Genomic DNA, 27,648 nt, shown 5'->3' on the forward strand with positions numbered 1-27,648 from the left:
ATATCACACAAAAGCAGTCGGGGGCAAAGGCTGCAATGATCAACTTTCTTTAGAGCACTTAATGGTATGGGAAATGAAAAAAGGAATATCAAATCGTGCTCAAGGTGCTCCGTATTTGGATTAGTAGCTAAAGTCCTGTTTGTGATTATCTAATGTTGGAGAATAAAAAGGGGGAAAGGGAGCTTTCCGTGGTGGCGCAGTGGTTGAGAGTCCGCCTGCCAATGCGGGGGACGTGGGTTCGTGCCCTGGTCCAGGAAGATCCCACATGCCGCGGAGCAGCTGGGCCCGTGAGCCATGGCCGCTAAGCCTGCGCGTCCGGAGCCTGTGCTCCGCAACGGGAGAGGCCACAACAGTGAGAGGCCCGCGTACCATAAAATAAAATTAAAAAAAAAAAAAAAAAGGGGGGGAAAGAAAGTTATTTTCTGAGAAATATTATTTTGACTTTTCTTCTCTTTGGGAAACAGAATGGAGATTCTTAACTAATGTCAGAGTTCCAATAGGATGTTTTGCCTCAAATATGGATAATAAATCAAAGAGAATTTTACTGGTCAATATAATCTAGGCCCAAAAAATCTGATTCAATAAAGATAAAAATGAGAGCACATAGGTCTTAGGAGGAAACAGCCCAAAAGGAAACAATCCTTGTATAAGTGAAGTGACAGCTTGGAGAATATATAGGCACTAGGAAGATTCCGCATCTGCTCTGATTAACAGAAAAGGAGCTGGTTCTGGGTTGGAAAGTACTGTCAAGTCAGAGATCTGCAGACAGACAGGACCTGCTACCTTTGGTCATTTAAGCATCATGTATAAATAACCCACCCAGCTTCAGCTCCAGCACCCTCTAGTTTCAGGGCAAGAACTAGCCACCAAAACTGAGTCACAGTCTAGGAGGTGGTATTAGCACAATGCTAAACAAAGGCTACATACATCCTGAAAACAAAAACACCTACAAATTGAAAGTGTTTATTCCCATGACATGGGTGGGAGAATGAACAGAAAGGATAGTAGACACAGTGTCCCTCATTTGTTTGCTGTTGTTTGCTCAAGGTACCAGATGAGGCCTGAGCTGGCAGAAACTGAAAAAGCCTTTCCATAAAATTTCAAGCTAGTGCAGAACCACACTCTGCACTTAAAAAAAAAAATGTTTACCTTATCTTTAATGATCTAAGGTTGTGCAAGACACACTAATATACCCAGAATTAGGTGGAAATACAGCATCTCATCAGAGCTGCTGACAACCTGGGGGGAAGGGGCTGGATGCTGACTGGAGACCCCTAAGGTGGAGTCAATTCCAACCTCACTGGGAGACTCAGTGCCCTATCTCCATGGAAAGCAGTCTGGGATGCGACGCTAAGGAGCCCATATGAGCATCTCTGAGAGGTATTTCCCATTAAAAACAACCCCAGGTTCCCTACCCCACCCAAAGCTACTGTCCAGCTTCCCCTCTTCCCCCTCTGCCCGCCAAGATAGAGGAAATGGAGTGTCCATGAAAGGATAAACAAAAGCAACTGTGCCCCATATTAGGGAAGAAAAACAAAGGAGGGGCGAGGACAGCAAGGTAGCTGTGGCAAACGGGGGACTGCCAGAGGACCGCGTGCAGCCCAACTCCATCAGTACCCTCTGTTATGCTGGGGCAACTGCTGCAGGTGCACAGAAAAAGGCAGGTCTTTCCAAGTGCTCCCAAAGTCCTACGGATGTCTTGAAACATTCCATAGACAGTAACCATGTTTGTCAAGAAATATTCAATGAAATAATTTTTTAATGTTTCTTTGCTATAAGAACATTTGTCTACAAATAGAAAAAGGATCTATTTAACTTCCCATGATACCCTTTTTGAATGACCCAGTCTTCTATATCATCGCCAAGAGTTCCAGTTTTCTAAAGCAAGCAGTGTTTTTAGTTAAATGTTTGTTGCAATTAGCATATCAGTTAATGATATCAGTTTATGATGCAATACAGTTGTAGTTTATATGCCATGTGCACATTTTATAGTATGTTGGGGCCTGTTGTAGAGATCAATGAGTACAATGTATTCCATTTTAGAGGGTTTTTGTATGGGATGTTTGTGCCATGGTGTTAAGGTCTACTGATTAGGAGATCAGAGTTCTGCCACCAGATTTGCTCCTGGACACAAGAAATACACCCGGCAAGTCACTTAACCCTTTGCTATCTGTAAAAGGGGGAGCTGCATCAGAGTCCCTTTTCTTTTTTTTAACATTAAAAAAAATTTTTATTGAACTATAGTTGATTTACAATGTTGTGTTTAATTTCTGCTGTACAGCAAAGTGACTCATCTATATTATGAGTCACTTATACATATATATTCTTTTCATATTCTTTTCCATTATGGTTTGTCACAGGATATTGAATATAGTTCCCTGTGCTCTACAGTAGGACCTGTTGTTTATCTATCCTATATGTAATAGTTTGCATCTGCTTATCCAAACTCCCAGTTCTGCCCTCCCCCAACCCCCCTTAGAGAGTCCCTTTTGATTCGAAATAATTTTCTGGCTTAGATCATAATTTTTAAGTTTTAGATTTTAAATTTATATTACTACCAAATCTTATAGTCATTTTTTTGCTTTTTATGCTTATTAGAGAAGTGAATTGACAGTCATTGTGCCAGGAAGTATCTTAGTTGGTCTCTTTGTCTAAAATGTTATCCAGGCCTAACAACCGTTTCATTGTTGTGGTCATCTCCCATCCTAAATGAGGAAATGGGCTCTCAGGGAGTAGTAGATTTCCTCAAATTTATATTGCAGAGTTAAGATTTGAAAATAGGGCTGCTTAACTTCTAATTCCTCGTGGCTTCTACTAAAACTGTCTTCTATCAATCCTATCTGTGACTTATTTGTGTCCAAATATTAAATCTGAACGCAATCTTCCATTGCATCATTGTTTCTGTGTAAAAATACTAAAACTTTATAACCATACACTTTCTAATACATACATGCACTTCACAGCACAGCTCCAGAGAGAGCATTAGCATAAAAGCAGCAAGCATGTACTAGAGCAAACACCCAGGGTGATATGTCAATAGCAATGTAGACAGAAGGCCGACGCTGTTCATAGTAATAAACAACAAAAACAAAAACATACATTCCCATAGCTAACTGGCATTCAACGTTAAGAACTGCCTGTAGAAGCTAGTGGGAAGCAGCCGTATAGCACAGGGAGATCAGCTAAGTGGTTTGTGACCACCTAGAAGGGTGGGATAGGGAGGATGGGAGGGAGGGAGACGCAAGAGGGAAGAGATATGGGAACATATGTATAGGTATAACTGATTCACTTTGTTATAAAGCAGAAACTAACACACCACTGTAAAGCAATTATACGCCAATAAAGAGGTTAAAAAAGAACTGCCTGTAGAAATATAAAATTTTGAAATATGAATTTGTGTGTGTTCTCTCTCTCCCTTATATATCTTGAACCTGCCTTTAAGCCGTCAGAAGCATCCCTGTGGCACTGAGAAAAAAGAGTATTACTAGACAAAGAGAGAGAAACCATTGATATTCAGGGTTTCAAAATATAAACTAAGCTGTTTAGAACAAAAAGGGAGGGAATTCCCTGGCGGTCCAGTGATTAGAACTTGGTGCTTTCACTTGTCGGGGAAATAAGACCCCACAAGCTGTGCAGCCTGGTCAAAAAAAAAAAAAAAAAAAAAGAATAAAAAGGGAAAATCTCGTAGATAATGGAACACAGGAACTTTGGGGAGGATCCCTGTTGACAATCCCTGCCCTGCACTAAGCAAATGACAGCAGAAACTTGGTATCCTTCCCCTTTCAGCTAGAGTGCAAGAGGGATTACAGAAAGGAGGGAGCTAGAGAAAGGCATCCTTTATCTGTGTATGAAGCTTAGGCTCATCCCCAAGTGGCCCATTCATAAAACCAACCATAATCAAAAAGCAAAAACTTTGAGAGAAGAACTGTGGGTATGGAACACCACCCAGGTTTCAAACTGATTTCTCTGTAGTACACAAGCAAGGCTGACCAAAAGAGCACTGCAAAAGCTTCGTAATTGCCGTATGAACCACAGTCCATGAAAGAGGGAGGGGATGTGCATTCTGAACTTAAATACTCCAGCGCAAATGAAAGACTTAAATAGAAACCAGAGGTACAGAGCATAGTATTCAAAATACTCATGATACCATCTAAAATTATTGAGCATAGCAAGAACCAGGAAAATCTCAAGTCAAATGAGAAAAGACAGGAGATGACAATGCTAAGAAAACACAGATACTAGAATTATCTGTCAAGAACTTTAAAGCAGATACTATGAAAATGCTCTAGTAAGCAACCATAAATTCTCTTGAAATCAATAAGAAAACTGCCTCAGCAAAGAAATAGATCAAAAGAAGAACCAAATGGAGATTTTATAATTGAAAAATACAACAACTGAAATAGTAAAAACTCATCAGACGGACTCAAATGCCCATATACCCAGAGTATATAAGGAATTCTCAAAACTTAAAGAGTGAGAACAAAAACAACCTAATTAAACAACAAAACAAAAAACCAGGCGAAGACTTAATCAGGTGCTTATCCAAACAGGATATACAGATGAAATAAATTCACAAAAAGATGTTCAACATCATTGATCATTAATTAGATGCAACTTAAAACCACAATTGGATATCACTTTATGGCTATTAGAATTGCTAAGACAAAACACTGTCACAAGCGCTGGTGAGGATGAAGAGCATACATTGCTTGTGGAATGTAAAATGGTACAAATATTCTGGAAAACATTTTGGCAGTCTCATAAAGCTAAACATACATTTATCATGTGACTCAGTCATCCAACTCCTGAGTATTCAACCTACAGAAATAAGAGCTTATATACAAGCGAATTCCTGTACATGAATACATGGATTTTATAACAGCTTTATTTGTAACAGTAAAAAACTGGAAACAACCCAATGTCCTTTCATGAATGAATGGATGAGCAAACCATGGTTCACTCTTTGAATAGAGTACTATGCAACAATAAAAAGAAACATACTAGGATGCCTACTACAATTGGGACGAATTCCAAGGGAATTAGGCTAAATGAAAAAAGCCAAAAGAATACATATGGGAACAATTCCATTTAAATAACATTCTCAAAATAACTAGGTGATAATGATGGAGAACAGATCGATGGTCGCTGGATATTAGGTTTGCATGGAGGGTGTGAATACAAAGGGATAGCATGAAGCAGCTTGTTTGGGATGATGGAACATTTTTGATTCTGCTGATGGTACTGGTTACTTAAATATGTATGTATGATAAAATTTCATAGAACTATACACACAAAAGACTGCTTGTAAAAAACTGATGAAGGGCTTCCCTGGTGGCACAGTGGCTAAGAATCTGCCTGCCAATGCAGGGGACACGGGTTCAAGCCCTGGTCCGGGAAGATCCCACATGCCGCGGAGCAGCTAAGCCCATGTGTCACAACTACTGAGCCTGCTCTCTAGAGCCCGTGAGCCACAACTACTGAGCCTGCGTGCCACAACCACTGAAGCCCATGCTCTGCAACAAGAGAAGTCACCGCAATGTGAAGCCCGTGCACCACAGTGAAGAGTAGACCCCACTCGCTGCAACTGGAGAAAGCCCGCTCACAGGAATGAAGACCCAATGCAGCCAAAAATAAATAAATAAATTTATTTTTAAAAATGATGAAATCTGAATATGGTCTATAGTTAAGAGTATTTTATGCTAATATCAATTTTCTGGTTTTGACTATTATACTATGGTTATATAAGATGTTATCACTGGGGGAATCCAGGTGAAGGGTTAATGGGAACTCTGGAATTTTTGCAGTTTCTGAGTCTAAAATTATTTCAAACTATAATTTTAGAAAACATCTAATTCTAATAGAAATACATAGTGAGCTTGTGTCAGAGAATTAATTTATTAATGACAATACTAGCAAGATGACAAAGTGGCTCAAGAGACTATGAGAGATGTTTAAACAGTCAACAAAAGAATGGATGCTGGAGTGGGAAGCAGCCGCATAGCACTGGGAGATCAGCTCTGTGCTTTGTGACCACCTAGAGGGGTGGTACAGGGAGGGCGGGAGGGAGATGTAAGAGGGAGGAGATATGGGGATATATGTAAATGTATAGCTGATTCACTATGTTATAAAGCAGAAACTAACACACCATTGTAAAGCAATTATACTCTAATAAAGATGTTAAAAAAATTTTTTTAAAACACCAAATGCATGAAACCACAGTTATGTGTGAACATGGGCTGATGAGTCACTAGTCCATGGAGATGTTTTATTTAAGCAGAAAGAGTGGGCGATTTTAGGTGAGATGGTCCTGAAGTAAGAACCAGATGTGTGATAAAGTTCATTAATAGAAGCTCCCACAAATCATGGTGCCGGAGTGAGAAGGACACCTGCCAAGCGGTTGATGGTTTCATGCAGCTTGCTGATTAAATTCGTGAGCTATTGGATATGATACGCATGTTGGCTAGAATTGATTTGACTTAATGTGCTATGTACAACTAATAATAATATGTACTATGTAATATCAAACATATGACTTGCAAGTTTCTTTTCAAAAAAAAAGAATGGATGCTGAAATGAGATTACTGAATTAGAGACAAAAGTGTTTAAAAGGCAATAAAGCTATAACATTTGGATATATATAGATACATATAGATATGTATAGATATAGTAAATGTATGTATATATATTTACATTTGCATCTTTACTGCACAAAAGTTAATTGCAATTTCTCTTTCTTCCAAGATAACATCTAATTTTACAGGCCCTGGACCCTGGTCAATATGCAATAGTACGTCAAAGAAAGTTACAAGTCCCTAAGTAGTCAGATGGTTCCTAGGCAGACTTGTCAGACAATGCTCCAATATGACATTAAAAGGACATACAGTTATTTTTTAGTCTTATTTCCTAGTTTTGAAATCTTTTTCCTTAATACTGTCAATCATTTTGCCTTTTGGGGGAGGTATGTCTGCTGGTCTCTGTTACTGTTTATAGAAGGCCTTCTACAATTGTTGCTTGCTCTTTACGCAGAGCTCATTCAGAGAAGGTTGATCACTCTTGCCCCAAGAATCCTGAGTGCCCATGCAAACTGATCCTACAGGCACAGCCAGGGCACATGAGACCAGGGCATTCATTAACATCTCCCCTAAATAGGGGTGTGTCCTTTGATTCCAAAAGGAGCAGTGGTAGTGTGAAAGGAAAATGCCCAACACTAGTACTTGGGAGGAAATAGACCATGGGAAAAGCCACCTGTGTCGACCTATACTATACAAAGAATCCCAATGGCCACACATGAATCCAATCCAAATGTGTTTAATAAATCATAAAAATAGCCCTTCTGATCTCAGGTTTTGTGATAAAAATTTACTCTATCCAAGTGTCAACTGTATAAGTAGAAAGGAAGTATTAAAATGTACAATGAACACCAGATTCTAGAGAAAAAATGAAAATGACCCCACAATTTTTCAACAGTGAATTTGCTTGATTGCTATAATCTCTACAATAAAGAACATCAGAGTGCTGATAGAAGATTGTTGCCTACCATTTGTCATTGATGTGGGTGAAGGTCTGCTGCAAAATCTACTTGGCTGAAAGATAACGCTGGAATAAACAGCAGAATCAGGTAATAAAAGAAGCCAGCAAAGGGTACTTCAGATGTGGTTCATTTCTAATTAAACCGGAGAATGAACAATGCATTTTTTCCTGTTAATTGTACCATGTTTGATTTCTCTAGAGAAATTTAAGTCTGGTAAACAGTTTTCCCCTTGCATGCAGCTTCTAATGTATTGACATTGAAGGAAGGATCCAATTACTATGTGATTAATTGTGGACTGTTGTTGGTCTTAGACTGATTACATTGATGGTTTATGGAGCAGAATCAGTATTTGGCCCAAATATCTTCACCTAAACTGGAAACTTCTACCTAGGGATCAGAACTACATTGAGAAAATATTGCAAGCAGAAGCACATGTAATAAGTATTCAGCTAATTCCCATTGTCACTAAGAAACAGGCTGTTACTAAGCAGTGGTAATTACAATTGCAGCATGTATACTGCTGTTGCCAAGTTTAAAATTAATGAATATTTTGTTGTCAACATACAAATACAGAAATATACTGCATTTGTAGTGCAGACAAATCTTCAGTTCTTCAGCAACAGAGACAAGTAAAATTTACTCCCATGAAAATTTAATTACAATATGATACATGAAAAAATGAGTGATATTTCATAAATTAGAAAGAGAATTAGAAATTCAAAAATGCTAATTTTTAATAAAGGCAATTAACACACACTAGAACTAAATGTAATCTTTGGCTTCATCAAATGATTTTTCCATTATTCTTTAGTGAAGCATTAAAATTCAAGATGTGAAGGAAAGAAAACATTCAGGAAATACTAATTATGACAAGAAAAGAGAATGAATTCAGGCTTCCCTTCAGGGGTTCCTTTTAAAAAGGTGACTGATAAATAGAAAAAATTCTCTTCATCTGCTATATCTGAGATGACTCTGTTTTGCCAATGCTGTCTTCTATTCTAGCTGTAATATCTTAGCAGGTTGGGAATCTTCTAAATCCATCCTTTGATTATTTGTGTCACATGGTTCATTTAGTCATGGTAGAGATGAGGACCAATTAAAGAAAATAAATGGTCTAATATATAAGGCCACAGTAAAAGGAATGGCTCTATTGCTATTTAACACATGACTTCTTTGATGAATCTTTGAAAAGAAAATATTGTTGAAGGCTATTCGCCGCCTAGGGTAAAAATAAACAGTTTTTCTTTCCCAAATTTTGCTACCCCACATAGGGTACAGAGATTTTTGTGTTTTTTCTTGCTTTTGAAGGAGAAACATAAACATAAAATTAAGAAATTTACTAAATGTGTACACTGTATAACAGGATTTATTTCCATCTGAAAGGAGTACCTCATAAAGAGGGTTTACTATTTTACAAAAGGAGGAAAAATGAGGTATCCTACTATCTCGAAACAAACTAAAACTTCCATTATATTTTGTTTTTACTGTTTTTAGAAATAATATAAATCACATTTTTCACCCTTCCCACCTGCCCAACACTGGAAACGATTACTATCCAATATTTGGTATTAATTTTTACCATGCATGTTTTCTATTTTAAAGTATATATACATATATTTTAGTATATGCACAAACACATGTAAAATTATTGTTTTCATATGAATAATCACAAGCTATATATATCTGTCTTCAGTTTGCCTTTTTTGACCAGCCCATGTTCATGAGATTTATCCACACATTGAAACATGTAACTCTAGTTACTACAGTAAGTCTTCTACGTACAAACCTTCAAGTTGCAAACTTTCAAAGATGTGGACATGGAGGATACTAATGAAGACCTGATGGAATTGGAGGCCCAGAGAAAGAAGGAAGAGAGACAAGAGGAAGAAGTAACTGAAGAACCGAAGAGATTCACTACGCAGGAAATGGCAACGGGATTTTCTTTATTTCAGGTGGCACTGTTAGTTTTGAGGCACAGGACCCAAACGTAGAATGGTACACAAAGGTTGCAGCAGCCGTTCAGATTGCAATCCAGTGCTACCGTGTCATCTATGATGAGAAAAATAGCTACTACCCAGACATCACTGGATCATTTTTTCAAGAGGATAGATAGAATTGAATCCAGCGAGGAACCAGAACCTGTACCATCAACGTCAGGCGTGAGTGAAATTGCAGCTTGCCCTCCATTTCCTATTGCTGATGATCCTTCAGCTCTACCATCTCCCACCTCCTCTCCCTCCTCCAGTCAGTAACTCCTCTTGCCGGTTCACTCGATGCCAGCCCCTGTATGCCAGCTGTTGTACTGCACTATTATACTTTTCGAGGTACTGCACTATAAGATTTAAAATATTTTCTTTATTTTGTATATTTGTTTGTTTTTTATGTATTATTTGTGTGAAAAGTATTATAAACGTATTACAGTACAGTACTATATAGCTGATTGTGTTAGTTGGGTACCTAGGCTAACTTTGCTGGACTTATGAACGTGCTCTTGGAATGGAACTTGTTCATAGGCAGGGGATTTACTGTATATGTGTATAACTCATTTATTTTACTACTGATGAATGTTTAGTCGTTTCCATTTTTTTTTCATTATAAAGAATGCTGCTCCAATAATTCTGGTATAAGTATTCTTTTTTACACATATAAGAATTTCTTTAAGGCAGTAGTCTTGAAACAGGAGTACGTTTATCCTTGATGGCATGCAAAATCCTTCCAGTGTTACACCCATATAGGTAATTTTAAGGTACAAAGTTCCATATCATAAGCTTCCATGTGAATTCATTCATAACTGTCCTCATTTTACAAAAGAATTGACATCTTCATAACAGCAACTCTTCTGATACACGATAATTCTGATATATCTCTCTAGTTACTTAGGTCCTCTTTAATATGTTTCAATAGAATTCTGTAAAATCCTTCATAAAGTTCTTCCATATTTTTGACAGAATTATTTTTAGCCACATTAAACCTCTTTTCTTAAATTATATTTTTAACTATTTGTGTTAATATAAGAAATATGATTGATTTCTGTAAATGCTAGATTCAAAAATGCTAATAGTTTTTCTACACATTCTCTGGGGTTTCCTATGTAGGACAATTAAATTGCTTTCAAATAATGATAACTGTTTCTTACTTTTGAATCTTCAAAGATTTTGTTTCTTTGTATTGTCTTACTTCAGTTGTTAGAATCTCCATTAAAATTTTCACATAGTGAAATACAGGGTTCTTTGCTTTCTTTGTTTGTTTTACTTTTCTTTGTTTCTTTCTTTGTTTGTTTTACTTTTGAGGGAGTAGGTTAAATTTGCAAATACTCATTTAATTTCTTTGATGATTAGGTCTATTCATTTTTCTTTTTCTTAAAATTTCTTTCCTAAGCTATATTTTTCAAAAAAAATTCTGGTTTTTCTAAGTTTTCAAGTTGATTGGCATACAGTTACTTGTAATATAACAGGTTGTTAAAATGAGACTGCTTCTGTCTCAGCCTTTGCTGAAACTCCAACACAAACAACATGATAGCTCTCAGGTACGTCTTCTTAAAGCAAGTTACCATTTATGAGATTGCCAGCATTTTTTTTTATCACCCACTGTTGATGGTAGAAAGAGTATGGGTTAATAATGCTTGGAGGGAGCATGTCCATGTCAACGTGCTCTTCACATCCTTCTTCCTCTGTGTGGAACAGAAGCAGTTTCCTTTCCCCTTGCCGTAGTAAGCTAAGTAAAGAGGACTTAAAGAGAGCCACGCAGAGAAGCTGAGAGACTATGTAGAGATTGGTGATCAATTTTCATAGGAACAAATGAAACACAAGAGGTAGTCTGAAGTTAACATAGCAATGAGACATAAGGCTGTACTCAAACCAAAGGCTCTTCCTCCAAGAGAAGGACAAAGGTACGAATGTCCACAGAAGGAAGTCAGCCAAGAGTTATCTTAAAAGGAACACAATCCAAGAGGATCATCTGGAGGAACAATGTGACCCAGCCAGAAACTCAAGGGCTGAGGGGAGTTATAATTGGCCAGACAGCAGGGGTGTCCTCTATCAGGAGATCCCCAGTGGGGGATTTCTGAGGAACACATACAAGTGCTCATGAAATCAACACCAGATAAGAATGCATCTGCCATAGCTAGAGGTGAACTGTGTTAGCCAAAGAAGCATTTGTTCTTTTCTCTTAGCCCCCTTTACCTTAACATCTTCCCCAAAGGAGTAAAACTCCACAAAAGGTTAAGGGAAGAGAGAAAACAACCATCCTCCCCACTCCCCCCACTTACTGAAGACTGAAGCAGGCCCTAACTGGAAGAGGAAGGAAAGTTTCTAAGAAGTTCAGAGCAGTCATATTAATGTGGACTGGACTTCTATTACTAAAAATATTTATTTTTACTTTTATTTTTAAGATCAGAAAAATTACGGAATTTGCCAGAGATTTTTTTCAACAGCAAGACAGCATATTTTTCACTATATCTTTGCAAGACATGTGTCAGAAAAAGTGAAGTTCATTTCTGCTTATATCTAAAGAGATCTATGGGGCTTCCCATAGATCTATGGGGCTTCGCAGTAGTTGAGAATCCGCCTGCCAATGCAGGGGACACGGGTTTGTGCCCCGGTCCGGGAAGATCCCACATGCTGCGGAGTGGCTGGGCCCGTGAGCCATGGCCGCTGAGCCTGCGGCGCGTCCGGAGCCTGTGCTCTGCAACGGGAGAGGCCACAACAGTGAGAGGCCCGCGTACCGCAAGAAAATAAAAAATAAAAAAAATAAAGAGATCTAGTCCATTGAATAAACTGGTAGGTTCTCTGGTATTATTTTTAAAATCTCTGCTACATCTGTAGTTATGCCCCACTTTGTTATTCATTTTATTATTTATTTGTTTATTCCCTTTTGATGTATGGTCCACTTTATTAGTGTCAAAGAACATATTTTTGGCCTTGTTTATCCTCTTTATTATAGCTTTGTTTCCTATCCCATTATTTTATATACTTGTTTATTATTGTCATTCATTAAATTTCTCTGGATTTGTTCTGCGATAAAGAAGTTTCTCTAACTTCTTAAACTGAACTTTAAGTTCATTGGCTTTCAGCATTTCTTCCTACAGTAAGCCTGTGTTATTATACACTTCTATGTAACACTTATTTGCCATCACTCCAACAACTATTCTCTAATTTGCATTAAAATTCTTCTTTGCTTTTCTGGTTACTTAGAAGTTTGTGTTAAAAAAATTTTTTTTTTTTTTTGCCACACTGCATAGCTTGCAGGATCTTAGTTCCCCCAAAAATTTCTAAATATATTGTTTTCCTCTTTTGTTATCATTTTTGTTATTGATTTCTAACCTAATTACATTATGGTTAGAAAATACTGCTGTTTGATACCAATCCTTTAAAATGTGTTGAGACTTGACTTACATGGACAGTAATTTGCAGAGATATTCCCTATGTTCTTGAGAAACATATGTTCTCTAATAATTGGGCACGGGGTCCCATTTTTCTTTATTAAATCATTCTCATTAATTGTATTGTTCAAATCTTTTTTTTTCCTGCCCAGTCTATCAAACATAGAAGAACTGTAGATGGATACATATGTCTTTATACTTCATGTTTATTTCATATTTTATTGAAATTAACCAACTCAAGATTTATTATAGCTTCCTGGGAATAGAGATTTTTACTATTAAGATTAAATTATCAAGAACTGCAGGTATAAAGAGTGCACCCCAAGCTCTCTGAATAAGATTGACCCCGTCCAGGGAAGGTACAAAGTGAGAAAGGGTAAGAACTCTCCTTTCCAGACATCCAGGAGGTCATGAGGGAGTCCCAAGGTATCAGACTAAGAATATTCTCCCCCAGGCCTCGATCTCTCTAAATGCAAGAGTTCAGAGAGAATTCAGAGCGCTCAAAAGAAGACTGTCCTGACCCCAGCTTCCTTTCATTTCTATTCTCTGAAACTCACAGCCTAGACTTCACTATCTCTCTTGGGACTACCAGGTATAATCGCATGGAGATTGGGAATATAAAGTCCTTATAATTAGAACAGTAAAATGATTCCTTTGTGAACTATTCATGGATACTAAGGTAATAAAATTTAATTATAATATATCAACATACTCAAGAACTTATCAAGCCAATCCAACAATTTAGGAAGGGCATGAGAATACTAATGGAACCTAATTGGTGGCCTGCTGAGCTCAGCTTCACTTTGGTAGGTGGCGCTAAAGCACTGGCATCTATTTTGTTTGGATTGCACTGTTGGAGCAAACCTGTAGGTGCTCTCTCCCCCCTCAGTAAATTCAGTTAGTAGGCCAATAGAGTCTCAAAGCTTTTGCCTAACAAAAGCATCTAAGTTTCTCTCTGTCTCCTAGCCAGAGAAATAAAAATGCCTGTAGAGTTTATAGTTGTATAGCTCTTTCAATTCATTATCTCATTTAATCCTCATAACAACTTGGGAAAGTAGGCCTTTATTTAACTTGGAAATGAAATTGAGTTAGTTTTAGAAAGTAGCAATTGGTTCCCCAAGGCTAGATAATTTGTCCAATGTCACAATTAGTAAGGGACAGTGTTAGAATTCAAGTTAGTTTCTCCTGACTCCACCATTATATAATACATTCTTTCCACCATACGTTTCACCCTGTCCAGAATTCTTTGAGTTATGGAGGTATAGAAATATCTCCATTTTACAGGAGAGACTTTGGCATAATTAAGTGTTTTACAAATGAGCCATTACAAGAGTGAGTAGAGATTGGACTCTTCCAGACAAAACCTAGGATCTAGGATTCCTAATTCCTCGCTCTGTAATCTTTCTGCTAGCTGACCCTGCCTCAGGGAATGTACTAACAACTCCCTGAGATAATATTCAGTTTTCCTCCAAGGCAGAGTCCCACCCTCTCCAAATAGCTTCATAAAACATGTGCTAATCAGCACAGTCCACAGTCCTCAGCACTTAAGGCAAAGCCAACACCACATTTACTTCTTAAAAAAAACTCTATATGATAAATATGCATAGCAGTCAGCTTGGACTTCACATGTAGCCAGGTGAGGATTTCAAAAAAATTCATCTCAGCAAAAAGTGAGACAACATTTTCCCTGTTCCCTTCATAAGAATTCGATCTGTAATGATCCCTCAAAAAGCAGAAATTGCTTAAAATAAAATTCCATTTATTTGCAAGTAAATAAAAGATGCTTGTGTTTATTTGTACATTTATTACTTTTGCCCCAGAAAGAATACAAGGTAACTTACAATGATATATAAATGAGATAAGAAAGCACAGATTAATTTTAGAAGCAAAATGATGCGGTTGTAAAATTAGCTAGAGAATAAGGGAATGAATATCTTTGCTATGCACACATCACAAATTTAGTCAAAATCTTTCCTTGAAGAGATGATTATCAAAACTTTTTTTTTTCCTGGTCCATTTACACAAAACCAAGAATACATTTTAGTGGGAATACATCCCACTTCTGGGCATATATCCAGACAAAACTCTAATTCAAAATGATACATGCACCCCTATGTTCATAGCAGCACTATTCACAATAGTCAAGACATGGAAACAACTTAAATGCCCATCAACAGACGAATGGGTAAAGAAGATGTGGTACATATATACAATGGAATATTACTCAACCATAAAAAAGAATGAAATAATGCCATTTGCAGCAACATGGATGGACCTAGAGATTATCATACTAAGTGAAGTCAAAGAGAAAGACAAATACCATATGATATCACTTATATGTGGAATCTAAAATATGGCACAAATGAACATATCTATGAAACAGAAAGAGACTCATGGACATAGAGAACAGACTTGTGGTTGCCAAGGGGGAGGGGATTGGAGGAGGGATGGAGTGGGAAGTTGGGGTTAGCAGATGTAAGCTATTACATACAGAATGGATAAACAACAAAGACCTACTGTATAATGCAGAGAACTATATTCCATATCCTATGATAAACCATAATGGAAAAGAATATTTAAAAAAAGAATGTATATATGTACAACTGAATCACTTTGCTGTATGTCAGAAATTAACATAACATTGTAAACCAACTATAGTCAACTGAAAAGAAGATAATACTTTTTTTTTTTAAGAATACATTTTAACTGAATGGATAATCTGTTCTTCAAGAGGTCCTTTGCTTAGCTCAGACTTGGTAAATATCTAGTGGTAGAGAGATACGTTATAATGGAGAACATATTAATGTAGAATGCAACTATTTGGGGTTACCAGTTAAATACAGGTTCATAGGCTTTGAAGACAACCAACCTAGATATAACACTACCCATCTCTGATGAAAACTAAGGAGCCTGACAAGATTGAATTCCTGATTAACAATTCTCACGCTTTCCTTGGAAGTTACAAAGGTAGGACCCACATGTAAAATAAAAACTTTTCTTAGAAAATTGTTTTGCGTCCTCTCTAGCAGAAGGATACTTGGGTAATAAGGGCCTATTGACAAAATTCCTTTAAATGAAAGTTCTAATGAATTTAGTTATGCAGATTTTCTTTGAAAAATGTGAATGCTCCTAAGAAGCGTGGTTCATATGATAGTATTTTGTATCAAAAATGCTTTAATTATTACCAAAATTCTAAAAGTAGACACTCTTTGTGGATTGCCTCTATAAATCACATAAAAAGGTACCTGTCTAGAAATTGAATGCCACTGACCAGAATTCTTCCTTCACGTAGACACATCCTCATCTGTGGAAATTTAGACTGTTCCTATTTAAAGCTTCTATAGACGAAAGGTTCACGCTTGCATTTTTGAAACTAACAGTGTAATTTATTCAATCATCCAAAAAATATTGATTGGATACCTACTATACGTCAGACATTGTGTTAAGGTGCAGGATACAGCAGTTAACAAAACAGACAAAATTATCTGCTCTCATATTCTAGTGGTAGAGCTAGAAAAAAGTCAAAATAACTAAAATAAGTTGTTTATTAGAGTATAGTGGATGGCAGTGAAAAAATCTGGAGGAAAATGGAATGGGGAAAGGCAGGGATGGGAGTTGCAATTGTAAATAAAATTGTTGGGAATTCCCTGGTAGTCCAATGGTTAGGATTCAGCTCTTTCACGGCTGCGGCTCCTAGTCAGGGAACTAAGATCCCACAAGCTGCATGGCACAGTCCCCACCACCACCAAAAAAAAAGAATTGTTAGGGAAAGGCTCAATGATATTATGAGATTTGAAAGAGGTGTGGTCATGAGCCATGTAGATATATGGAGAAAAAACACATTAGGTGTAAAGGCCAGCAACGGGAATATGCATACATGTTTGACAATCTTCAAGTTAAATGAATATGGTCCAGTGTGTGAAGGGGAAAGTAGGAAGAGATGAGATCTGGGGAGTAAATAAGAAGTCAGATGATGGTGGGGCTTTTAGGCAATTGTAAGGATGTTGGAATTTTTTCTGATTGACTTGGGTAGTGGCTAGAGAGCTTATTCCAGCCAAACGGTATGATCTGACGCATCACTTTACATTTGTCTCACTGCAATTCTTTTCTCACTTTTTCTCCCTGGCACTTATCTATTTGAAATCCACTAATGCATTATGTTTATTTGAGGAAGTGCTCTATCATGTAGCTTTATATTTCACTTTGTATTCCTTCCTCTATATTTATTATAAAGTGTTAAATAAGATTGGACTCAGCACCCAGAAGCTTCCACAATTAACACTTTTACATCCAAGTGTAATAAATGTGTTAAGCATTTATGTTACGATTTTAGGTGATAAAGGAGGATATTCAATCATATTACATGCACATGTCCAATATCATCTCAAATTCACAAGCACAACGTACAAAGGAAAAAAGATCAAATAGAAATATCCCAAATGTCCAAAAGATTATTTTCTTTTTTCAACTTTCAGTATATTTTAATTCATGCGAGGAAACAAAAATTGTTAGAGGGTGCTAGAAGTCACCCTCTGCATATACATTGTGTATATTGAGATGTTTTTGAAAGCAGACACTGAGAAGTCTGGGGAGAAAGATGTTTATGAGAGATCAACACATGTGAAAGAAAGGCTGGGGATGGAAAAGCAAGAGTGGGAGGAATAAGACCTGCAGTGCAGGTCTGACAATACTAGTCAACCCCATGAGAAGTTCCGAAACAAAACTTGCCCATAAGAGAAAGACTGCTTTAGACCAAAATGGCCCAGCCTTTAAGTCCCCACCTCAGTCAGTTACTTGTTGAAGGAGTGGCCTCAGATGAGGCAGTTTTCTGGAGCAAGGCATACCCTGAGCCACTGACAGCTATAGTCCTCTAATGACCAAACTTCCCTCTGCTGAGCCAGTCCTTTCCTGAAGGGTGGTGTAGATTTGCGTTTCCCATACACACATGCCTGTGCAAAACATGTCACAACACATGCCCTGTGATAATGTGTTGTCTTTCTAGCCTCTTGGTTCTCATCCATTCTCTGAGGAGAAAAATAAGTAAAACTGAGCAAAGAGATTCCTGCAACAAAAGTAAACAGAGGAAGAAAAGGACTCTAACCCCTCGGGCATCTCTAGGTGGAGAAGGGAGAGACAGTGGGGGTCATTTCCACATTGTAATGACTCATGATGGACGCAACAGTGCTGTGAGGGACCAAGGCAATGGGAGCAGAATGTTATTAGAGCCAGAAGAGCTGAGGAGTCTGACACTGCTTTTTCTCCATTTCTTTACCTTCCATGATGGCTTCTGTCCCTACAAAGCCACTGTTACAGATCTGGCCAAAGACACAGACAACTACCGTTTTGACAAATCTCAAGCACATTTTTAGTGTTTATCTTTGCTAGGTCTCTCCTTAGAATTCGACACATCTCATTACATATGGTTTTCTTAAATACACGTCACCACACTCTCCTTGCCTGCCACCTTCTCTTTGCTCCTTCTCAGCTTGATTTGTCAGTTTTTCATTCTCCTTCTAAGACCAAAATCTTTACGTTCTCAGAACTGTTTCCTACATCCCTTCACTTCTCTGTTAAATCCCACATTATTTCTTTGCATTGAGTTTCATAGTAGTTCTATGAGATGACTCCCACATTTATATCTCCAGCCAATCTCTTATTTGAGTTCCCAACTTGTATATCAAATATGTCTTTGAAATTTCCACATAGGTGCCCCGAAAGCATCACATACCTAACTGTGCAAAACTGAACATTTGATCCTTAATTCCCCCTCCAATACACGATAGTGTTTCTCCAATCTTCCAATATGCTTATAGCCAGAACATCCAATGCATTTTTATATTCTTTTCCAGAACATCCAATATTTTAAGCCTGAAATCTAATACTCATATGCTTAGTATACCAAGTATACTTAATTTGAATTCCAAAATACGCATTTCCTCTTCTCTCTATGGCCACTGCCATGACTCTAGTACATGTCATCCATCAGGTCTTATCCAGATCCCCTTCTATAACCTTTTTACTCTTCATCTGCAAAAATCCATTCTCCAAAGGGTAGGCAGAGTGATGTTTTTAAAATGCAAACAGGATCATATGAAAAACCTTCTAATAAAATGTATAAAAATCCAAATTCCTTACCACACTCTACAAGCGCTTGCATCACATGGGTTTTGTTTGACTCTTCATCTTCCTTCCTTCTTCTTCCCTGAATTCACTCTGCCCCAGACACACTGACATTCTTTCTCTTTCTCTAATGCGCTGAGCTCTTTCCCACTCTTCAACTTTTGCAGATTCTGTTTCTTTTTCTGGACCACTCCTTCTCACTCTCTCTGTTTGTATCACATGGCATAGAGCCCTTCTCACCACTACAGAGTTTACATCCATTAGTTTGTTTAATTGTCTAGTCTCTGACTCCCATATTAGAGTGTAAGCTCCGTGAAGGAGAGGAAAGCATGCTTGTTCACCACTATATCCCAAAGCATGCTTTGTTCACCACTATATCGCCAGCAATAAGCACAATACCTGTAAGTCCCTAATAAATATTTGCTGGATGAATTTATAAAGCCTTTCATCAACATAAACATTAAGAAATGACATTTTTTAACTTTCATTTTAGGAAGATAAAATGTATTGCAAATTTGCTCAGATGTTGTAAACAGTGAATATGAAAGACAAAGGCTTGAAGACATCCTCTGGTCCAGATAAGCTTCCACCCAGTCTCATCAGGATGACTTTCAGAGCTTCCTCACTTGTCACTTGTCTCCTCGCCTCCCCCTTGTCCCTGCTAAAATGCACTCTCCACACAGCAGTCACATCTGGGACTAGTCTTTTGTCACGTTTCAAAGGAAAGCAGAAGAGGCAATGCCAAAATAAAGCACAGTTTCAGAAGAAGCCTCCAAAGACGACTTATGCCTATTTAGTTCTTTCCCTCCAAACCCCTTGAAGTTCTTAGTTACTGAAAGAAAAATTACTATGGACAGATCTTTGAAAGCAGGCATTGATGGCTTCCTTGAAAATCAGGAAAAGTCAATACTGAAATGGCAGTGGGAAGCAGCACAGAGACAATCTCCAAAGGGAACTCATCAGTAGGTCACCTTTAGTATCAAAGACACACAGACAAGCTCAGTTGACTTTAATTAAGGTCTCCCTAGCTCACCAGAAGGTGAACTTTCCTAGCATTCCTAGCACAACAGATAAGGATAATAATTTGCCAGCTAGGATAAGTGTGAAAGATACTTTGGCCCCAGGGTAGCTATATAATCCTTAGAAGTAATTAGTAAAAGATTATAACGTGTTATTCTGCATTCACGGCAAAACACCTTGTTATCGTAGCAATGGCCTAGATATCTGTTAAACTGACACCTATTGAATAAGTATCTTAATAAAATCAACACATCAAAACTCAGAGAAACAAGCTTGTGTTTTAATGTCATCATAATATTTCCTATGATCATATTTAAATGCAGTCTTCCTTAACACGTCTGTTAAACTGTCATGCTCCGTAATTGGTAAATTTATAAGAAAGCAGCATTTTCTTTGAAAAGAAGCTCAGATTTTTTTTTTAATCCAAAATCATGTAGACCGCAGCCATATTAGGCAAAGAACAAGAAAGTTTAATAAGAAGCTGGAGGTTAAAATTTATGTTGGATGCCAAGTTTGCAAAACCTTTCAAGAAATTTTATCCATGGCCCATTACAGCAATCCTGTAAGGAAGTTCAGCGCTTAAATTAAATTAACATCGTAATTTTACAGATGAACAAAATGGAGATGCAGAGAGGGTAAGTGTGTAGGGTTTCCTAGGAAGTCAGGGGGAAGGTGTGTGGTGAGGGGGTCTCCTAGGAAGTCAGTGGGAAGGTGTGTGGTGGGGATTAGAGCCTGAAGCCCTTCTCCTTTTCAGGCTAGCAGGTGGTACTGACTCCATGGGGTTCCTTTCCTGAGGAATAGAACACATATGCAAGTGTCTATGGACATTTAAAATGCATAAGAACTCTTTTGAAACTAGTTCTCTTAATGCAAAAAATTCTTCAAAAAGAATGATTTTCCAGATAGGTAGAACAGAAATCATAGTGAATTCTGACAAGAAAATGTCTTTTTAATTCTATAATCCTCCACTTAACTAGATATCTGTCCTTGAGCAAAATAACTTCTCTGTGACTCAGTTTCCTCACTTTAAAAATTGATATAGTAACAGAAGCTTCTCTCACAGGATTGTGGGAAAACAAAAAAGTAATGCATTGAAAGGTCAACAAATAACTCCTGGAGTGCCTATCATATGGCAAAGCACTCCAGATACTAAGATTCAGGCACCTGGTCTCCATCCAGGAATGTAGCACTACTGAAAAGCTTAAGGCTGTTTATTTATATGCAGACAACCCAGTGTCCTGTGCAAATGTGAAGAGCTAAATTGCCTCATCTTGGGCATAGATTTCCCCAGTAAGCCAACCTTTACTTCTAAACTAGGGATTAAGACAAGTGCCCCTTAAGGGGAGAGTGCAAGGCAGCTGTGAGGGAATTTAATGTTTGTTCAGTACTTTATTTCCTGAGAGAAAGAGACAATGTAAATAACAGTAAGCAAACTCTCAGTAGAACATCCCAGAAAAACACATGCAGGTGAGTATAAACTCTGTAAATAACGAACCAGACACCTATCATCTAGACTGCTATGAATTCATGCACAGAATCTTCATTAAAATTATGTGTGACTGATAGAACTTAAAACAGCAACTAATTCTTTTTAAGGAAAAAACCTGCAAAACCCACATAGAAACAAAAGTAATTCTTTCCTTTTTAAAGTAATATTCACTGAGCAATTTTTTAATCAAATAAGACTGGGTATGCCTCTTTCTGCAAAATGTATCCTTGAATTTTCAGAGCACTCATTTATTTTGTAAGTAAAATGTGAACGGGTAGCATCTCATTTATTTCATTATGCATTTTGTAACTAAATATGTCAAATGAGTTTAAACTATTTTTTCATAAGCATATTAGTTATCAAATGCACAGCAATTTATCCTAAAAACATAATGGTAGAAAACCATAAGCATTCATCAGTTCACAGTTACCATGGTTAAGGGATTCAAGAGAAGACTTAGCAGGCTGGGGTCCCATTACACTGCGGTCAGGATGTTGGTAGGGGCTTCCGTCATCTGAAGGATTAATTAAGGCTGTAGCAGTGGTTTCCAAGATTATTTATTTACATGACTGTTGGCAAGAGCTCTCAGTTGTCCTCACACATGAGCCTTTCCACAGCCTGCTTAATATCCTCAAAACATGTCATCTGGCTTCTCCCTGAGTGAGCCAGGAGAGAAGACGGCTGAAGCCACCCTGGCTTTTATGACCTAGTCTTGCAAGTCTCACATGGTCACTTCCTCTTTTTGTATCTGTTCATTAGAAGTGAATCACTAAATCCAGCCCACACTCTGGAGGATGTGATTAGGATCTACCTCTTGAAAGGAAGAGTATCAGATAATTTGTGGACATATTTCAAACTAGCACAGTTATTTATTTTACAGCTATTTCCAGTATTGGGCTCTTATAGGGAGACTAGCATATGTTGGTAACACCTAATTCTCTATCAATTACCTATGAGGTAGTAGAACCATTCAGTGTAGTGGCTCAGAGCTGAGATTCTGGGGCCAGACTGCCCAGGTCAAAGTCTTGGCTCTAATATGTACTAGCTGTGGATCAAGGGTCAATTAACTAACATGTGCCTCAGTGCTCCCTCTTCAAACAGGAGCTAATGATATTTCTTACATTTTAGGCTTTTTCTGAGGACTAAATGCATAGATGTGAATAAAATGCTTAGATTATTGCTTGCCACATTATAAATGTCCAATAAGCTTTAATGACTGTTATGAGTTGGTGTTAACTGTAATAGCTCAGCTATATTCCATAGTCAGAAATGTATTTCTCTTTGTCAACAATAGAAGACTTTGAATTGAACCATTAGACAACAAGCATACCTAAAACAGCACGATTGATTACTCAGAATAACAAAAATTCCCTTTAGACTATTTCATCAATACATTTTAAGTGAAGGATTTACCTCCTTGTCTCCAATTTGAGAATGATTTTCTTTGGGGTATTTAGAGCCCTATAAGTAGTTTTATTTTTACCTTTCTAACATACAGGTATTTATTCATCTCAAATAGTTGAATCAGATGAAAACAATGCTGCCTGAAATTAGTTTGGTTACTTTGCTTTCCTCTTTCCAGAAGCTTGTATCTCAGCTCTACCTGAATGTACTTGGTTTTTTTTTTTTTCTTTTGACAGGCATATCCCCTACTACTATGCTGTGTTTCTTTACAGCTTGATTGCAATGTGTCAAAACTGCTGGGCTCTAATCATGAAACTTTTTTCCAAAGATTCAGTCACTTCCAAGTAGCTGAATAGTTACACCCATCCACCGACTGTTACTGTCAGTATCCTGCTGCCTCCCCATATGAGGAGCTCCCAAGCTTTGGCAGTTTAATGAGCACTTTGAGCTGTGAGTACTATTTTCTCTGTGAGGCCAGGGTCATAAATCCCTCCAAGTCTCTCCCCACCCAACACCCGTATTAGAGAGAGAGAAGAGAAAAGCTTCCTTGCTCTCCACCCCACCATTCTTTCTCCTGGCAGATCAAAAAAAATTCTCTCAGCCCTTCTAAACCTGCCATTACCAATCCTGCAATCTCAATGTCTCTCTCTGCCTCCTGTTCAGAACCAAATGTAATTTTTCTAGAAGCAACCTGTGACAGCAGATCTGTCATACACCAAGATGATCAGATTGGGGAAGCCCTTCCAGGACTGTACAGTAGAAAACTGTGCTGTGCACAAATAAACTGTTTACCTGCAAACATATCTTCAAGATCTCCTTTCACTTCTGAGAGTATCTGGGTTTTTTTTTTTTTCTGATATGACAAAAGAGAGTATTAAATCATATTTCTATCCTACAACTTGAAAAGTTTTGGGTATTGTTAGGTAGGTACCACTCAGTAATTTGAATTCTCCTTCCCATTTCCACCCCCTGTGTTATATATACTTCTATCTTTTAAACACACACACACACACACACACACACAATTTTTCCAAAATGGAATCACAATATACAGAATATTCTTCAATTTGCTGCTTTCTAAAATTAATATGTGGTATTGTATCTACCTAATCAGTACCAACCATGCACATGAGATTTGTAATTGGATTATCTGGACATACATACCATGTCCTCCACTCAGCACTGTATTAAACTGGGTAAATTACTTAACATTTTAATCCTTCCTTAGCTGTAAAATAAGGACAGTATCTATCTCATAGGGTTATTGTGAGGACTACATATGATACAATAAGCACTTAGCACATTGCCTAGCAATTAGAGAGCAATCAGCATATTTCAGCTATTGATATAGTTATATTTATTATTGCTATATAACTACTATTTAACAAATTTACTTCATTTATTAAAATGACAAAAAAAATCGTATTCCGTTTTACGGGTTGATGAAACTCAATGTCTCCAACCAATTCCCTATTAATGGCTCTTTAGATGGTTTCTAAATTTTTATATTATAAAATATGATGATGGGGGATTAGGAAGCAAGATCGCGGAGTAGAAGGATGTGCTCTCACTCCCTCTTGCAAGAACACCAGAATCACAACTAGCTGCTGGACAATCATCGACAGGAAGACACTGGAACTCACCAAAAAGATACTCCACATCCAAAGACAAAGGAGAAGCCACAATGAGATGGTAGGAGGGGCACAATCAAAATGAAATCAAATCCCATAACTGCTGGGTGGGTGACTCACAAACTGGAGAACACTTATACCACAGAAGTCCACCCACTGGAGTGCAGGTTCTGAGTCCCATGTCAGGCTTTCCAACGTGGGGGTCTGGCAAATGGAGGAGGAATTCCTAGAGAATCAGACTTTGAAGGCTAGTGGGATTTGATTACAGGACTTTGACAGGACTGGGGAAAACAGAGATTCCACTGTTGGAGGGCACACGCAAAGTAGTGTGCTCATAAGGATCCAGGGGAAAGAGCAGTGACCCCATAGAAGACTGAACCAGACCTACCTGCTAGTGTTGGAGGGTCTCCTGCAGACGCAGGGGGTGGCTGTTTCTCACAGTGAGGACAAGGACACTGGCAGGAGAAGTTCTGGGAAGTACTCCTTGGCATGAGCCCTCCCAGAGTCCACCATTAGGCCCAACGAAGAGCCCAGGTGGGCACCAGTATTGGGTCGCCTCAGGCCAAAAAACCAACAGGGAGGGAACCCAGCACCACACATCAGCAAACAAGCAGTTTAAAGTTTTACTGACCTCTGTCCACCAGAACAACATCCAGCTCTACCCACCGCCAGTCCCTCCCATCAGGAAGCTTGCACAAGCCTCTTAGATAGCCTCATCCACCATAGAGAAGAGAGCAGAAACAAGAAGAATTAAAATCTTGCAGTCTGTGGAACAAAAACCACATTCACAGAAAGACAGACAAGATGAAAAGGCAGAGGGCTATGTACCAGATGAAGGATCATGACAAAACCCCATTAAAACAACTAAATGAAGTGGAGATAGGCAAGCTTCCAGAAAAAGAATTAAGAATAATGATAGTGAAGATGATCCAGGACCTCGGAAAAAGAATGGAGGCAAAGATCGAGAAGATGAAAGAAATATTTAACAAAGACCTAGAAGAATTAAAGAAAAAACAGATAGAGATGAACAACACAATAACTGAAATGAAAAATACACTAGAAGGAATCAATAGCAGTATAACTGAGGCGGAAGAACGGATAAGTGACCTGGAAGACAGAATGGTGGAATTCACTGCTGCGGAACAGAATAAAGAAAAAAGAATGAAAAGAAATGAAGACAGCCTGAGAGAACTCTGGGACAACATTAAATGCAACAACATTCGCATTATAGGGGTCCCAGAAGGAGAAGAGAGAGAGACAGGACCCGAGAAAATATTTGAAATGATTATACTCAAAAACTTCCCTAACATGGGAAAGGAAATAGCCACCCAAGTCCAGGAAGCGCAGAGAGTCCCAGACAGGATAAACCCAAGGAGAAACACACCAAGGCACATAGTAATCAAATTGGTAAGAATTAAAGACAAAGAAAAGTTATTGAAAGCAGCAAGGGAAAAACGACAGATAACATACAAGGGAACTCCCATAAGGTTAATAGCGGATTTCTCAGCAGAAACTCTACAAGCCAGAGGGAGTGGCAAGACATATTTAAAGTGATGAAAGGGAAGAAGCTGCAACCAAGATTACTCTACCCAGTAAGGATCTCATTCAGATTCGATGGAGAAATTAAAAGCTTTACAGACAAGAAAAAACTGAGAGAATTCAGTATCACCAAACCGGCTATACAACAAATGCCAAAGGAACTTCTCTAAGTGGGAAACACAAGAGAAGGAAAGGACTTACAAAAACAAACCCAAAACAATTAAGAAAATGGTCATAGGAACATACATGTTGATAATTACCTTAAATGTGAATGGATTAATGCTCCAACCAAAAGACACAGGCTTGCTGAGTGGACATGAAAACAAGAACCATATATATGCTGTCTACAAGAGACTGACTTGAGACTGAGGGACACATACAGACTGAAAGTGAGGGGATGGAAAAAGATATTCCATGCAAATGGAAATCAAAAGAAAGCTGGAGTAGCAATATTCATATCAGATAAATAGACGTAAAAATAAAGAATGTTACCAGAGACGAGGAAGGACATTACATAATGATCAAGGGATCAATCCAAGAAAAAGATATAACAATTATAAATATATATGCACCCAGCATAGGAGCACCTCAATACATAAGGCAACTGCTAACAGCTATAAAAGAAGAAATTGACAGTAACACAATAATAGAGGAGGGCTTCAACACCACACTTACACCAATGGACAGATCATCCAAAGAGAAAATTAATAAGGAAACACAAGTTTGAAACGACACAATAGACCAGATGTATTTAATTGATACTTATAGGACATTCCATCCAAAAACAGCAGGTTACACTTTCTTCTCAAGTGCGCATAGAACGTTCCCCAGGATAGATCACATTGGGTAACAAATCAAGCCTCAGTAAATTTAAGAAAATTGAAATCATATCAAGCATCTTTTCTGACCACAATGCTATGAGACTAGAAATCAATTACAGGGAAAAAAAATGTAAAAAACACAAACACATGGGGGCTAAACAATAATTTACTAAATAAACAAGAGATCACTGAAGAAATCAAAGAGGAAATTGAAAAATACCTGGAGACAAATGATGATGAAAACACGACAATCCAAAACCTATGGGATGCAGCTAAAGCAGTTCTCAGAGGGAAGTTTAAAGCAATACAATCCTACCTCAAGAAACAACAATCATCTCAAATTAACAATCTAACCTTAGAGAACTAGAGAAAGAAGAATGAACAAAACCCAAAGTTAGTAGAAGGAAAGAAATCATAAAAATCAAAGCAGAAATAAATTAAATAGAAACAAAGAACACAATTGCAAAGCTCAGTAACACTAAAAGCTGGTTCTTTGGGGCTTCCCTGGTTGCACAGTGGTTGAGAGTCGGCCTGCTGATGCAGGGGGCATGGGTTCATGCCCCGGTCTGGGAGGATCCCACATGCTGCCGAGTGGCTAGGCCCATGAACCATGGCCGCTGAGCCTGAGCATCCGGAGCCTGGGCTCTACAATGGGAGAGGTCACAACAGTGAGAGGCCCGTGTACCGCAAAAAAAAAAAAAAAAGCTGTTCTT

The 27,648-nt window shown here is 38.0% G+C and overlaps 1 long non-coding RNA gene across 1 annotated transcript in view; it reads right to left on the reverse strand.

The window, feature by feature from the left end:
- LOC132529351 (uncharacterized) overlaps positions 1-27,648 on the reverse strand; it is a 231,407-nt gene that overhangs the window by 119,929 nt on the left and 83,830 nt on the right. The window lies entirely within an intron of this gene.

The sequence above is a fragment of the Lagenorhynchus albirostris genome, chromosome 11 (assembly GCF_949774975.1).
Source record: "Lagenorhynchus albirostris chromosome 11, mLagAlb1.1, whole genome shotgun sequence".
NCBI classification, from domain to species: Eukaryota; Metazoa; Chordata; class Mammalia; order Artiodactyla; family Delphinidae; genus Lagenorhynchus; species Lagenorhynchus albirostris.